This window comes from Gadus morhua, chromosome 9 (genome assembly GCF_902167405.1).
Source record: "Gadus morhua chromosome 9, gadMor3.0, whole genome shotgun sequence".
NCBI lineage: Eukaryota > Metazoa > Chordata > Actinopteri > Gadiformes > Gadidae > Gadus > Gadus morhua.
In genome coordinates, this window is record NC_044056.1 from 26,100,554 (window position 1) to 26,113,315 (window position 12,762).

General features: G+C 46.5%; 1 long non-coding RNA gene across 1 annotated transcript; it reads right to left on the bottom strand.

The window, feature by feature from the left end:
• Nucleotides 1-7,050: 7,050 nt before the first annotated feature.
• LOC115550260 (uncharacterized) lies at nt 7,051-8,748 on the bottom strand. The gene is made up of 4 exons (XR_003977875.1): nt 8,530-8,748; nt 8,043-8,348; nt 7,747-7,869; nt 7,051-7,514 (listed from the first exon to the last, which is right to left on the bottom strand). It is a non-coding gene; the product is annotated as an uncharacterized LOC115550260 (long non-coding RNA).
• Between the last annotated feature and the right edge of the window lie 4,014 nt (nt 8,749-12,762).

The window sequence follows — 12,762 nt, forward strand, 5'->3', positions numbered from 1 at the left end:
ACCGGTCGATCTTCGTTCCTATCCTCACCTATGGTCATGAGGGCTGGGTGATGACCGAAAGGACGAGATCGCGGGTACAAGCGGCCGAGATGAGTTTTCTCAGAAGGGTGGCTGGCGTCTCCCTTAGGGATAGGGTGAGAAGCTCAGCCATCCGTGAGGAACTCGGATTAGAGCCGCTGCTCCTTTACTTAGAAAGGAGTCAGTTGAGGTGGTTCGGGCATCTGGTAAGGATGCTGTTGGGCAAAATAACCTGCTGAGTACATCACATGTACATTATAAATATAGCTAACTCCTACCCTAGCTTAATGAGCACATCACATGGCAGTTACCTTACAATATAGTCAACTTTTAACACATAACACATACATGAGAATATAGTCAGGTCAAGGCCGGAGCCGAAGGCCCCATTTCCCAGGCTGGCAGATGGTGGACACTCAGACAATGCACCAGTCATCCTCAAGAACGGGAGAGCCACATTAATTTATCACACAGGAGACACTTTGAAGCTCTCCCCCGTTACCTGCCCATACCAAGGGCCTGAGAGCCACATTAAATTATCACACACGAGACAGTTCGGGGGGCACTCCCCGGTTTAATTTACCACACAGGAGACATTTTGAGAGCTCTTCCCCGTTAGGAGGAACCAAGAGATACCCCTGCCCACACCAGGGCCTGAGAAGCCACATTTCGGGGGGGCACTCCCCGGTTTAATTTATCACACCCAAGACACGAGGAGCTCTCCCCCGTTAGGAGGCATACACAGCAGGGCCTGGGAGCCAAGGCCAAGCAAAAACACACAGAACCACACACACCTCAAACGCACACACCTCATCAGGAGGAAGATACAGTATAAGACTGTATCACACAGAGACTCTTCACCTTCTTCTGAAGCAGACCTTCCACGGAGGCGAAGCTCCGGACGAACCATCAGCGCTGATTAGGGACTTAGACATATTCGATTTCTCACGCTTATGACTCTGTATAACCGTTGCCACTTTACTTAATAAATCCAAGGTCCTCGTGCCGACAGACTTTATTACCTCTCCGTCTCATTTTATCTGGTCCAGTAACTAGACAGACCGTTTTTCCCTTCAATGCCCACTGGGCGCCTTCCTTGGGAGGTGTTTCAGGCACGTCCAGTGGGGAGGAGACCTCGGGGAAGACCCAGGACTAGGTGGAGAGATTATATCTCAACACTGGCCTGGGAACGCCTCGGGATCCCCCCGTCAGAGCTGGTCAATGTGGCCCGGGAAAGGGAAGTCTGGGGCCCCCTGCTTGAGCTGCTCCCCCCGCGACCCGACCCCGGATGAGGACATTGGGACGTTGGGAGTAACGCATTACAAAAGTGGCTATCTATCTATCGATCGTGTTGGGAGTAACGCGTTACAAAAGTGGCTATCTATCTATCTACGTATCTATCTATCGTGTTGGGAGAAACGCGTTACAATCTATCTACCTATGTATCGTGTTGGGAGTAACGCGTTACAAAAGTGGCTATCTATCTATCTACGTATCTATCTATCGTGTTGGGAGTTACGCGTTACAAAAGCATCCATCCATCCATCCATCCATCCATCGATCGTGTTGGGAGTAACGCGTTACAAAAGTGGCTATGGCCATAACCACTATGTAGGTCTAGCTATGTCATTCATTTTCCTATGAATTCTCTGTGAATGAAATTGAGAAGACTGTCTATCTATCTATTATTATTCCTCATGTCGGCCCCCGTCGTTTCCTCCACAGGTTTGTCCCGAGCAGGCACCTTGCTCCCTTCTTCATCCACTTGACGGGCTTCCATCAAGTCTTCAGGGCTTGGTGGTTGCGCACTGGGTTTCAAATCAGGAGTGGCCTTGTTGGTGTCCATATTGCGATGGTCGGCCGTGATCTATTATTATTATTCCTCATGTCGGCCCCCGTCGTTTCCTCCACAGGCCTGTCCCGAGCAGGCACCTTGCTCCCTTCTTCATCCACTCGACAGGCTTCCATCAAGTCTTCAGGGCTTGGTGGTTGCGCACTGGGTTTCAAATCAGGAGTGGCCTTGTTGGTGTCCATATTGCGATGGTCGGCCGTGATCTATTATTATTATTCCTCATGTCGGCCCCTGTCGTTTCCTAACACGACAATGTAGAAATGCTCAAAGATGTTTAAAATATTAACTTTCTCAATGACAAATGCGTTACACTTTTTCTATTTTAAACAAACACATCCAAGTACAAAACATCTAGTTCCATAGATAGCTGTGGATGGACACGCACATCAGCTGGTTAGACAAAAAGAGGTTATAAAGTGCTTGAGATAAAATGTTTATAAAACCACACATATTAATTTTCACTAATGTAAAGATTCTTTCAATTCACATTGATTTTGTAAAAGTTGCCAACTCTTGTGTCCATATTGCGATGGTCAGCCGTGATCTATTATTATTCGGCCGTGATCTATTATTATTATTCCTCATGTCGGCCCCCGTCGTTTCCTCCACAGGCCTGTCCCGAGCAGGCACCTTGCTCCCTTCTTCATCCACTCGACGGGCTTCCATCAAGTCTTCAGGGCTTGGTGGTTGCGCACTGGGTTTCAAATCAGGAGTGGCCTTGTTGGTGTCCATATTGCGATGGTCGGCCGTGATCTTCGTTCTCTGGGTTAGGGTTAGGTACGGACACAAGGCTTTCTTGGTTTTACGGCCATTTATAGATCCAAGTGTGACCGGCTGAATCTGCGTTGTGTTTGCCTGCAGTCAAAGTGTTCATTTTGTTTTGCTAAATCCAGATTTTTTTTTCAGTCATGATCTTTTGGAATTGGCTGCAAAGATAGGGCACACAACACGGGCTTGGGTGCCTTCTTGGGGGCTCTTCTTGGCCGCTTCCTTCTTGTACATCAGTAATAACAGGTTTTGCAGTCATATAGATATTCAGAGCTCCGAGAGAAGATGGGAAACATAATCCAACAGGAAAAGGCTTGCTTAACAAAGCATGGAAAATGAGATTTACCTGTCGAAAGAACAAAACTGCCTCGTCATATAGCTAGAATAACTACTGTATTAAGGAACAGCCTATAAAATAAAAATACACAAGGATGCACAGAAAACATGTACCTTTAAATTGCACTGATAAAACTATTTTCCATCAACTTAATAAAAAGAGTTTGAGGTTACAAATTATAATTACATTTGACAAAGTACTCATTCTTAACAGACAATTCAATTAAACATTGAGTAAAGTCACCCTAGACCCCTGAATCAAATTTGTTACCATCGTCCCCCGTAACCAACAGTGGTATTCATGCAGGTATTCATTCCTGCCATATTTGAATGGCAGGAATGAATACCTGCCATTCAAATAGCCTATTCACCCCTCTTATACAGGAGCCTAGAGCTGAAGACTATCGTCGTCGTTACCATCGTCCCCCGTAACCAACAGTTAAGAGGCACCAAGGAATGAATACCTGCCATTCAAATAGCCTATTCCTCCAATGCCTCCCAATGCTTCCTCTTGATTCACCAATCTGATTCAAAACTAGAACAAACCAAACTCCCATAAGATATTCAAGTAATTTCAAATAACACAATAACTTAGACCTCACCCGCAGAGGGAGTGAAAAAATAACACCAGACCCAGAGCTTTACAGTGTTAATATACACGTTACAAAATGAGACCCATTCTACTGACTTAGTGGGACAGATTGCACCATCCGGAGATTTCACATCAAAGATGTGAGGATGAGAATGTGCTGCTAATGGCTGCGGCTGCCCACTGTGAACCTTGCACGTAGTAAGTTGGTGTGACAGTGATGAGTTTGTTTTGTAGTTCTGGCTTGGACACTGCACAGTGTCGAACAGCTCGCGAGAGATGTACTCCTCCGGCACCTGATAGGTGATCTTTGGGCCGAGAGTAGGGTGAAACTCATGGCTGCGGCTGCCCACTGTGAACCTTGCACGTGTAGCGGTTGCGTACTCTCTCGTTGCGTTGTGTGATTGAGACCACGATGGAACCATTGGCAGCCAGCCGTTTATTCTGGTGGAATTTTTTTAATACAAATGCAGCACAGAACTTTCTACTGCTGTTTAGAGGGCCCTCTAGTGGCGCTTGAACGCTAGTCCTCTAGTAGCATTTGAGCGCAATTGGCGCTTGAACACGTCAGCATCCATCGGGAGAATCGAGTGAAAACACAAGGAGCGCAATTAGAAAATTATGCAAACGATTATGAGAACATTGAAAAAAAAAAAGGGTCCCTTTTGTATTACAAAGGCATTCTTACAACATATGCTCACACACTGTTTAAAAAAAATAATTATCAATATACATGGCTTTGGGGGTGGGGGGGGGTAGGGGGGCCGGGTCAGGCCACGGTGTCCCTCTTCAGGATCCTCCAGCGGTCCTTCAGCATGACGCCCATGCAGCCGTTGTAGTCGTGGTCCAGCAGCATGTGCTTCCAGTTGCCCTCGCCGTGCTTCCTCACGGCCTTGGTCAGAACCTCGTCCAAGAAGGGTGTCCACTTCTGAAAACAAAATACCATCAGCACATAAAAGCAGAAGCTTTCAGCAGACCTTCGTCCATGAAGGGCGTCCACTTCTGAAAACAAATTAGACACAATCGTCACATGCATCGTCTGGTCGATTAGCAGAAGCTTTCATCAGGAGTCTCCAAAAAGAAGTCTCAGTCCTCGGCACACTTCTTTGATATTCAGCCTATTCTATATTCTGTATTCTATTCCTCGTTCAATAAAACTCTTTGGGGTGAAGCATCTCCACACAGAACCTTATTGCCAAACAGGGTCCTCAACACGGATCAGAATCCCACATGAGGCTCACCTTCCGGCCCTTCTTGGGCGGCGGGGCGGGGGCGGTGGCGGACTGGGCGGACAGCCGGGGGCTCTCTGCAGAGACGGTGGGAGGGGAGAGTGAGGGGATATCAGCTAGCACCAATCAGCTTCAAATACTTATACCGCGGCCACACCAAACCAAACCAAACCACACCAAACCAAGCGTCAGGTTAGGCGCAACGCGCCTAACCTGACGCTTGATCATTGTGTGGTGGTTCAACGCTTCCAACGCGTCAACGCAGCTAGATGAGCCCGCCCATTTTCTCCCGCTCATTCTCTTTCCAAAACTCCACAAATATGAACGTCACCACCATCACTGCGCTGTATGAGTTGTGGAAGTTGGAAGAGAGAAATAAACCCAAACGCCGTCGTGTTTGGGTGCACGAGATCATGCGTAGGCGCTCAGAGCTGGGTGAGTTTCACCACCTCCTCCAGGAACTCCGCCTGGATGACGGCCGGTTCAAGCGGTATTTGCGCTTGACTGTCGCCATGTTCGATGACCTGCTAGCCCGGGTTGGTGCCATGATCTCCCGTCAGGACACCAACTACAGGCGCTCCATATCAGCGGCGGAGCGCCTGTCCATCTGTCTCCGGTAAGTTGCGGTTTCATAGGCTAATTACTCTATTAAAATCAGCACATTCTGTAGTCATATACTATCGGAAAGTGCATTCATCTATTTCCAATGTGTTGTTTATATTTGAGTAGTGACCCATTTATTCAAGCATCGTGCACTAGGCTCACCCATGGCATAGGGCATTGTAACATGAAAGGCAATATTCATTGAGTTAAATTCAACACAAGGGTTGACATGACATGGTGGTGATGAGTTGCTTAAACCCATTGCACCTACCTGCTATTCATTTTTCCTGTCAATGCTCCACCCAGTATTTCAACCTAAACGCAAATCTTCATACATGCATGTCCCAGAGTTTTATACAAACAAAATAAAGAAATGCATCATGGCTCAAAATATTAATTCATATTATACTATGTGAGTAAATTCCACATTGACCTCCTTGTCATGCTTTTGAAAGTAAAATAAGCTGATGCAAATCCACTGTAAACACTAGTCAAGACATTTACCTGTGCAGTGAGATAATTGGCCTACAGATTTTCTATACAACTGAAATTATCAATAAGGCTAAAATAAATTATTCATGTGATGCAGATTCCTGGCTAGTGGTGATTCGTTTCGAACGATTGCCAACAGCTTCCGGGTCGGGGCCTCCACCGTGGCTTCCATCGTCTCGGATGTGGTCACGGCTATTTGGGACTGCCTGGTGGAGGAGTTCATGGCTGTGCCCACTGCAGAGGAGTGGAGAGTGGTTGCAGAGCGGTTCGAGGAGCGGTGGAACTTCCCTCTCTGCTGTGGCGCCATAGATGGGAAGCATGTAGTTCTGAAGGCCCCTGCGAACTCCGGTTCGCAGTTCTTCAACTACAAGGGAACGTTTTCAATCGTTCTCTTGGCAGTTGTCGACGCAGACTACTGCTTCCGGGTCATCGATGTGGGGAGCTACGGGAGAACCAGTGATGGAGGAATTCTGGCCAACTCTGCATTTGGTCAGGCCCTCCACGCTGGCGATCTCAAGCTCCCTGCTGACAGAGCACTGCCGGGGGCTGAGCACAGAGGACCCCTGCCTCATGTGTTTGTAGCGGACGAGGCCTTTCCGCTACGGACCAACCTCATGAGGCCATTCCCCGGACGCGTCCTCCCACCAGAGCGGCGCGTCTTTAACTACCGTCTGTCCCGGGCTCGGTTGGTGGTGGAGGACGCATTTGGCATCCTCTCCTCTCAGTGGCGGATCTACCGGAGAGTCATCGAGGACCATCCTGAGCTGGCAGAGAGATGCATCAAGGCCACCTGTGTGCTCCACAATTTCCTCCGCATAACAGCACCAACAGCAGCAGTGAGGGAGTGCATCCCGGGTGGTGCGGTGGAGCCTCTGCCAAGGCTGGGGAGAGTGGCTGCAAACAACGCCGGGAGAGAGGCCATTCGGATCCGCGAGACCTTCACCTCCTACTTCTCTGAAGAAGGAACCGTCTCGTGGCAGGGCGACATCTATTGCAGTGCACAAGCAACCCCAAAACGGCTCTTTTAAGAGCCACCATCACAAAACATAAGCAGCAATTCCTTCATTATTATTAAGTTGTTATTAAAATTGTTATATTAAGTAGCAAAATGTATGTGTATTTGTGTCCGTGCATGCTAGATCTTAAAATCACTCAGAGAAGAGTTATTAAAAATATTTTATTTACAAAACGACTAACAAAACAACATAGAACAATATATTATAAATGTAAAACAGAACACAAGAACAAGAACATTAACATCTTCCTAAAAAAGAAGCTGTTTGTGAGAAAGGATTTACCTAACTAACTACCTTTCTCACAAACAGCTTCTTTTTTGTCACAGCAGCCCAGTTCTTTCCCTGGAGAGATTGTCACCACCACTCTTGCTAATGAGCAGGAGCATGATTAGACGGGTTCCAAATTAAGGGTGAATTGGGTGGCGTCAAATATGACTGAATTTGGAATTTCACATACTCCTTTGCGTCTGGTGGCAATCTCTTCAGGGAAGGAAGTAGGCCGTTTAAAAACTGTGCGTCTGCGCACAACTCTCCATCCCTCTGCAGGGCCTGGAGGATGGCCTCCTGTATCGGGGTGTTCCCACATGGTACCCCGCTTGCTCTCTTCCTCCCTGTATGAAATGTAAAACACCATCATTTGTAAGTTAGTGCAATACTACCTTCACAATTGAAAAGCCAAAACGTTATCAATACACCTGTTTAACCTGCATGTGTGGTTGGTTGGAAGTATCAATTATAGTAGTAATCCGTTAACAGTATTCATATCAGTTAAAGCTTAAACGGTTAGCAATAAACATAGTTGACACCTGAAATTAAAGCTATACAACTTTGTCCTGTACATACCGCTCGGTGGACTTGGGGCAGGGCCAGGGCCAGGGCCAGCGGCAGGGACAGGGGCAGGAGTAGCAGCAGTAGCAGCAGCAGCAGGAACATCGACAGGGTCCGATTCATTTCCTGACAGCTGATCTGTTATTGAGTAAGAAGTCTTGGGTTTTTTTTGGCTTGGAAGATATACGAGTGATCTATATTACAGCACATTAAAGATGGAGACAGAATCGTGCAGCACTATAAACCTTTCCTCAATACAGAATGTGGTCATAATGCAGAAGCTGTATACGTATACGTTCACTTCAACAAACCTGTATTGTGCGATGGCCCTGCTGCTGCTGCTGCCTCATCACGCTCCTCGTCTGCTTCTCCTACCCCTGAAGTCTCTGCAGCCCCGTCATCCTCTATCTCTACCTCCATCTCTGCACACCAAGGAAGGTTGCTGCTGGTCTCCCTCGGTGTGACAAAGGGGTCGAGGAAGGACAGGACCGCAAAGAACTTCCATTTCTTCCCTGTCCTTGCCGCTGACCCGCTCCTTTTTCCCTCCTCTTTCTCCCTCCTTTTCTCCCTCATGTACCTGTCCCTGAGGGACTTCCATTTCCTGCGACATACGTCCACTGACAAGAAAGTAATATACATATTAAGTTGTGTAGCCTGACAAGCGGGATAGTCTGTTGTAGTAGCATCACTTTATATTAGTGCTAACTGGTGCTACCGCTAACCGGCGCGAACTTGTATCATAGTAAACACAACCGATAGCTGAAGCCAAGCAATATACAAATTATTCACTCAACTTACCAGGAATCCCCGTCTCCTGGCCCACGACGACCCACGCCTGCTCCTTTTTAATTCCGTCCCTGTACCGACACCAGCGTGGTGTCGTACAGGACAGATTGACTGCACACCGCCACTATAAGTGCGTCCTCCATTGCTTCTTTCTGCTTCTGTTCTGTCTCCCAGTGACGTCGGGTCAAGCTCCACGCTGATTGGCTATCGCGGCTAAGCGCCACGTGTTGGAGCGTTGAAAGTTCAGATTTCTGAACTCCGGGCGTTGGTGCGTTGGGCGCGTTACTGCGTTTACGTGCGTAATTACGTGCGTCTGCCGCGCCTAACGCGACGCTTCAACGCATGTAACGCGTCTACGCGCCTATACCAATGGTTCCCTATGCAAAAATGCCGAGTTTGGACGCCCCTAACGCGAGTAACGCGTTTGGAGTGGCCGCACCTTTAGAGCAGGGCTCTTCAACAGGGGGTCCGCGACCCCTAGGGGGTCCGCGGAGGTACTGCAGGGGGGTCGCGAAAGTTTTTGTTGATTAGACATTTTTTTTATATTCCCCCCGCAATTGTTTCCACAAATCGAAATGTCTTTAACTACACATTAACATGAATCCAACACATTTGCCGCGTTTACATGGACACTTTTGATCCGATGGAGAGAGCTTTTCTCTGCCTGCTCCTTCAATTAAGAAGAAGGATAGTTTAATATGAAACACAATTTTATACAATACATAAGTAGGGGGTCCCTGCTCCATCTCTCCGTCAGTTTGGGGGTCCTTGGCTGGGAAAACGTTGAAGACCCCTGGTTTAGTTTATTCGTTTAACAAAGAATTAGTCTCACCATTCAACATATTTAGATTTGGAAGTTGTAACATAGATTTGGAATTTCCTTGTGCTGGCTCCTTGAAGGAGAGGCCCTCTGTGGCCCAACGGTTGGCCAGAGAGGTAAAGGAGAGAGTGGGGATTTCTCCCAGAAAGAGCAAGAGGGCAGTCATTGCCCTGAAAAGACTAACCGTTTTTAGTCATTCACAGCGTGGTCTTACCTTCACAATGACAAATTAACAACACAAATGAAAAGATTATCCATGGAATAGTCCCTTCCATTTTGGTGGAAAACTTTCCAATTCTTCTGTAAAATATTAGCAGTGATACATCCTTTTAGAAGTTCACGTGAATGTAAAAGCTCCAAGGTGGATAGGCAATCTTCATATATTGTATTTATTTTTTTAGCTCAAAGCCAAAAAACAGCCAAGAAAGCGTAGGTCCAATCCCGTAATATCCTCTGCAGCACTGGGACTTTAGCTACAAAAAACGATTTATATGGTTTGAGATTTTCTGGATGTGTCGAAACCCGTCAATATAGGGCAGGATCTGCTGAGTGGTCAGGTCCCATTGGGATTTGATAAAGTGGTCTTTTTTATCTTTAGCAAACACTGGAACATCATATTCTTGCACTATTGGTGGATCTTTCCGTTGCTCTATGAGCTTCAGGTGTATCGTGTGTGGACTCTCAGAGTGACACAAGGACCTTGATGCGGGTCCTCTCCACATCGTAGCCAGAGAAACGCTTGTGTACTCTCTGGCTTTACAGAGAGTGCTGTAAAGCCAGAGGCCGAAGCCACCGGCCACCTTCACCCCCAAACCCTTCCTCTTAACGGTTTCACGCCCTGTTGAACTCCCTCTTCAAAGTTCTTTTCAACTTTCCCTTACGGTACTTGTCGACTATCGGTCTCGTGCCGGTATTTAGCTTTAGATGGCAATTAAAGTGGCACAGATACACTGATTGAAGATGTTCTCAGAGAAGCAAGCAACAAAGTACATCTTCCTCGGCTCTGTGACGTAGGAAGAGAAGCGCTTGGGAGGTACTATGTTCCTCTTGGATCTTGTAGCGTCCCTGGATTTGCTTGACTGTTAAGGGGCAATCGTCTTTCCTCCGGAGGAGGAGGAAGAGAAGGATGGAGGAGGAGCATTAGGTCAGCATCTGATAAGAAGTTATCAGACATTAATGATAATGATTAATGATGTATCCACGTTGGTCGATTCTCCCCTCAAGACAATACGGAGTCAGTTGTTTACCAAGAAAAAAATACTAAGGCTCGTTTGGAAAGAAGGCGGATAGGTTGATTTAACTGCCAGCGAGTTAAACAGTAGTTGACTTTACCTTCAACTGCAACTAAACATCTCCCTAATCAAACCATCACATCTTCATCCGTCCTATCCTACTGTCGCTAACATCTAAATCACAACATAAAAACATGTGCAATTCAACAGAGCAAGGTAAAAGTACTCCTATTCTTTTTCCTGACCTGACCACTCAGCAGGATCTGCTGAGTGGTCAGGTCCCATTGGGATTTAATAAAGTGGTCTTTGCCTTTAGCAAACATGGAGAATAAAGCTATTGATCACATGGATATCGATCAGAGTACACACAGTATTAGCGGACTTCCTGTATCCATCTTTCACATACAACAGCAATATCAAAAACACTGGAACATCATATTCTTGCACTATTGGTGGATCTTTGCGTTGCTCTATGAGCTTCAGGTGTATCGTGTGGGACCTAATCGCGATCTTGAAAGACCCAGATGCTCCGATGCCCTTGGTGTGGACCAGGCTTCCCTTTTCCAGCAAGCTTCTGTATATACAGAAAAAAAAACTTCAGTATATACATCTGTGTTTAACAAGTTCTACAGACCTATCTGCGTGTTGGCACCAGTAGTTGATTTGCCATTACTGAATCAGGGAAAAGGTTATGATATGTTGGTAATGGGACGTATGCTGCAGTGATCATTTTACCAGCAAACCATCGTCCATGATGCTTTAGCTGGTGTAACGGGTGTCGATCTGCGTTGGGTTCTGGCGAATGCGTTTTTTGTTGTCCAGGACGGCTGGACAACAATGGAGGGTTTCTCATTTATTCGTATCTGGATCTGGATGAGCCAAAGAAAATCATGTCATCGCATGTAAACCGTCATAGCCAGGACCACATTCCCACCTAGCAAACAAACAAACGGATACTCTGACGCACATATATACAATAAACTCTCAAAAAGTACATTTGCAAAGCGTTAGCTGTTATAACAGTACTGTAGCATGTTCATTTGTAACATTTACATTATCTACAAAACGATTTATATGGTTTGAGATTTCCTGGATATGTTGAAACCCGTCAATATAGGGCAGGATCTGCTGAGTGATCAGGTCCCATTGGGATTTCTTGCACTATTGGTGGATCTTTGCGTTGCTCTATGAGCTTCAGGTGTATCGTGTGGGACCTAATCGCGATCTTGAAAGACCCAGATGCTCCGATGCCCTTGGTGTGGACCAGGGTTCCCTTTTCCAGCAAGCTTCTGATGGCGACCTTGATGCGGGTCCTCTCCACATCGTAGCCAGAGAAACGCTTTTGTACAAGCTTGTAAAATCAATTCATCTTAACTGGATAAAAATTTAGCCATAGTTTACAATACAACCTTCTTGCCACCACCTTCTTGGGGCTCTTCGCCACCGCCTCCTTGGCCACAGCAGGTTTCTTCGACTTCTTGGGGGTAGTAATTTTCTTCACGGAGGTCTTTGCTGCGGCTTTCTTTGGGGTAGCCTTCTTGACGGTGGCGGCAGGCTTCTTGACAGCAGCCTTCTTGGCTTTAGGGGCAGCAGCCTTCGCCGCTGGCTTCTTCGCATCCTTGCTGTGGTACTGTTTGTCTTTCTCAAATCTCTTACTCACACTTTAGGCGATGAACAGCACATTTCCTCATCTCTGCCTGACACAACCTATGTCTAGCGGGAACACAGTACGCAGTCTGACTGGAAAGTCCTCCCGAAGAATGAATTAAAAGTAAAAACAAAACGAGGCTGAATCCTGTTGTCTACTCTGAGGAATGGAAGAAGAGCGGCTTTCTTGGCTTTCTTTGGGGTAGAACGGGGACTGCTGCTGTGCGTCTTCACCGACCTCCAGAAACTTTGGAGCAACTTTCTTAGCACTTGTTGACTCTCTGGCCTGAAAAAATAAAACAACTCTGAACTTCATTATTTTAACAAGCAGGTGCCATACCCTTTTTTTTTTTTTTAAACAGAAATATCCAAATAAAAAAAGGAACAAAGATTGTTTTGGAGGTTGAAGTTTACATGAGTAGAAGTGGCCAGAGAGTTAACAAGTGTCTGCTGAAATATGTTTTAAATGATTTACACTTTGTTAGTGATTCAGCCCAAGTATTACAGCTACAGTAGTTATATCAAGGTCAAATAACACTTATGATT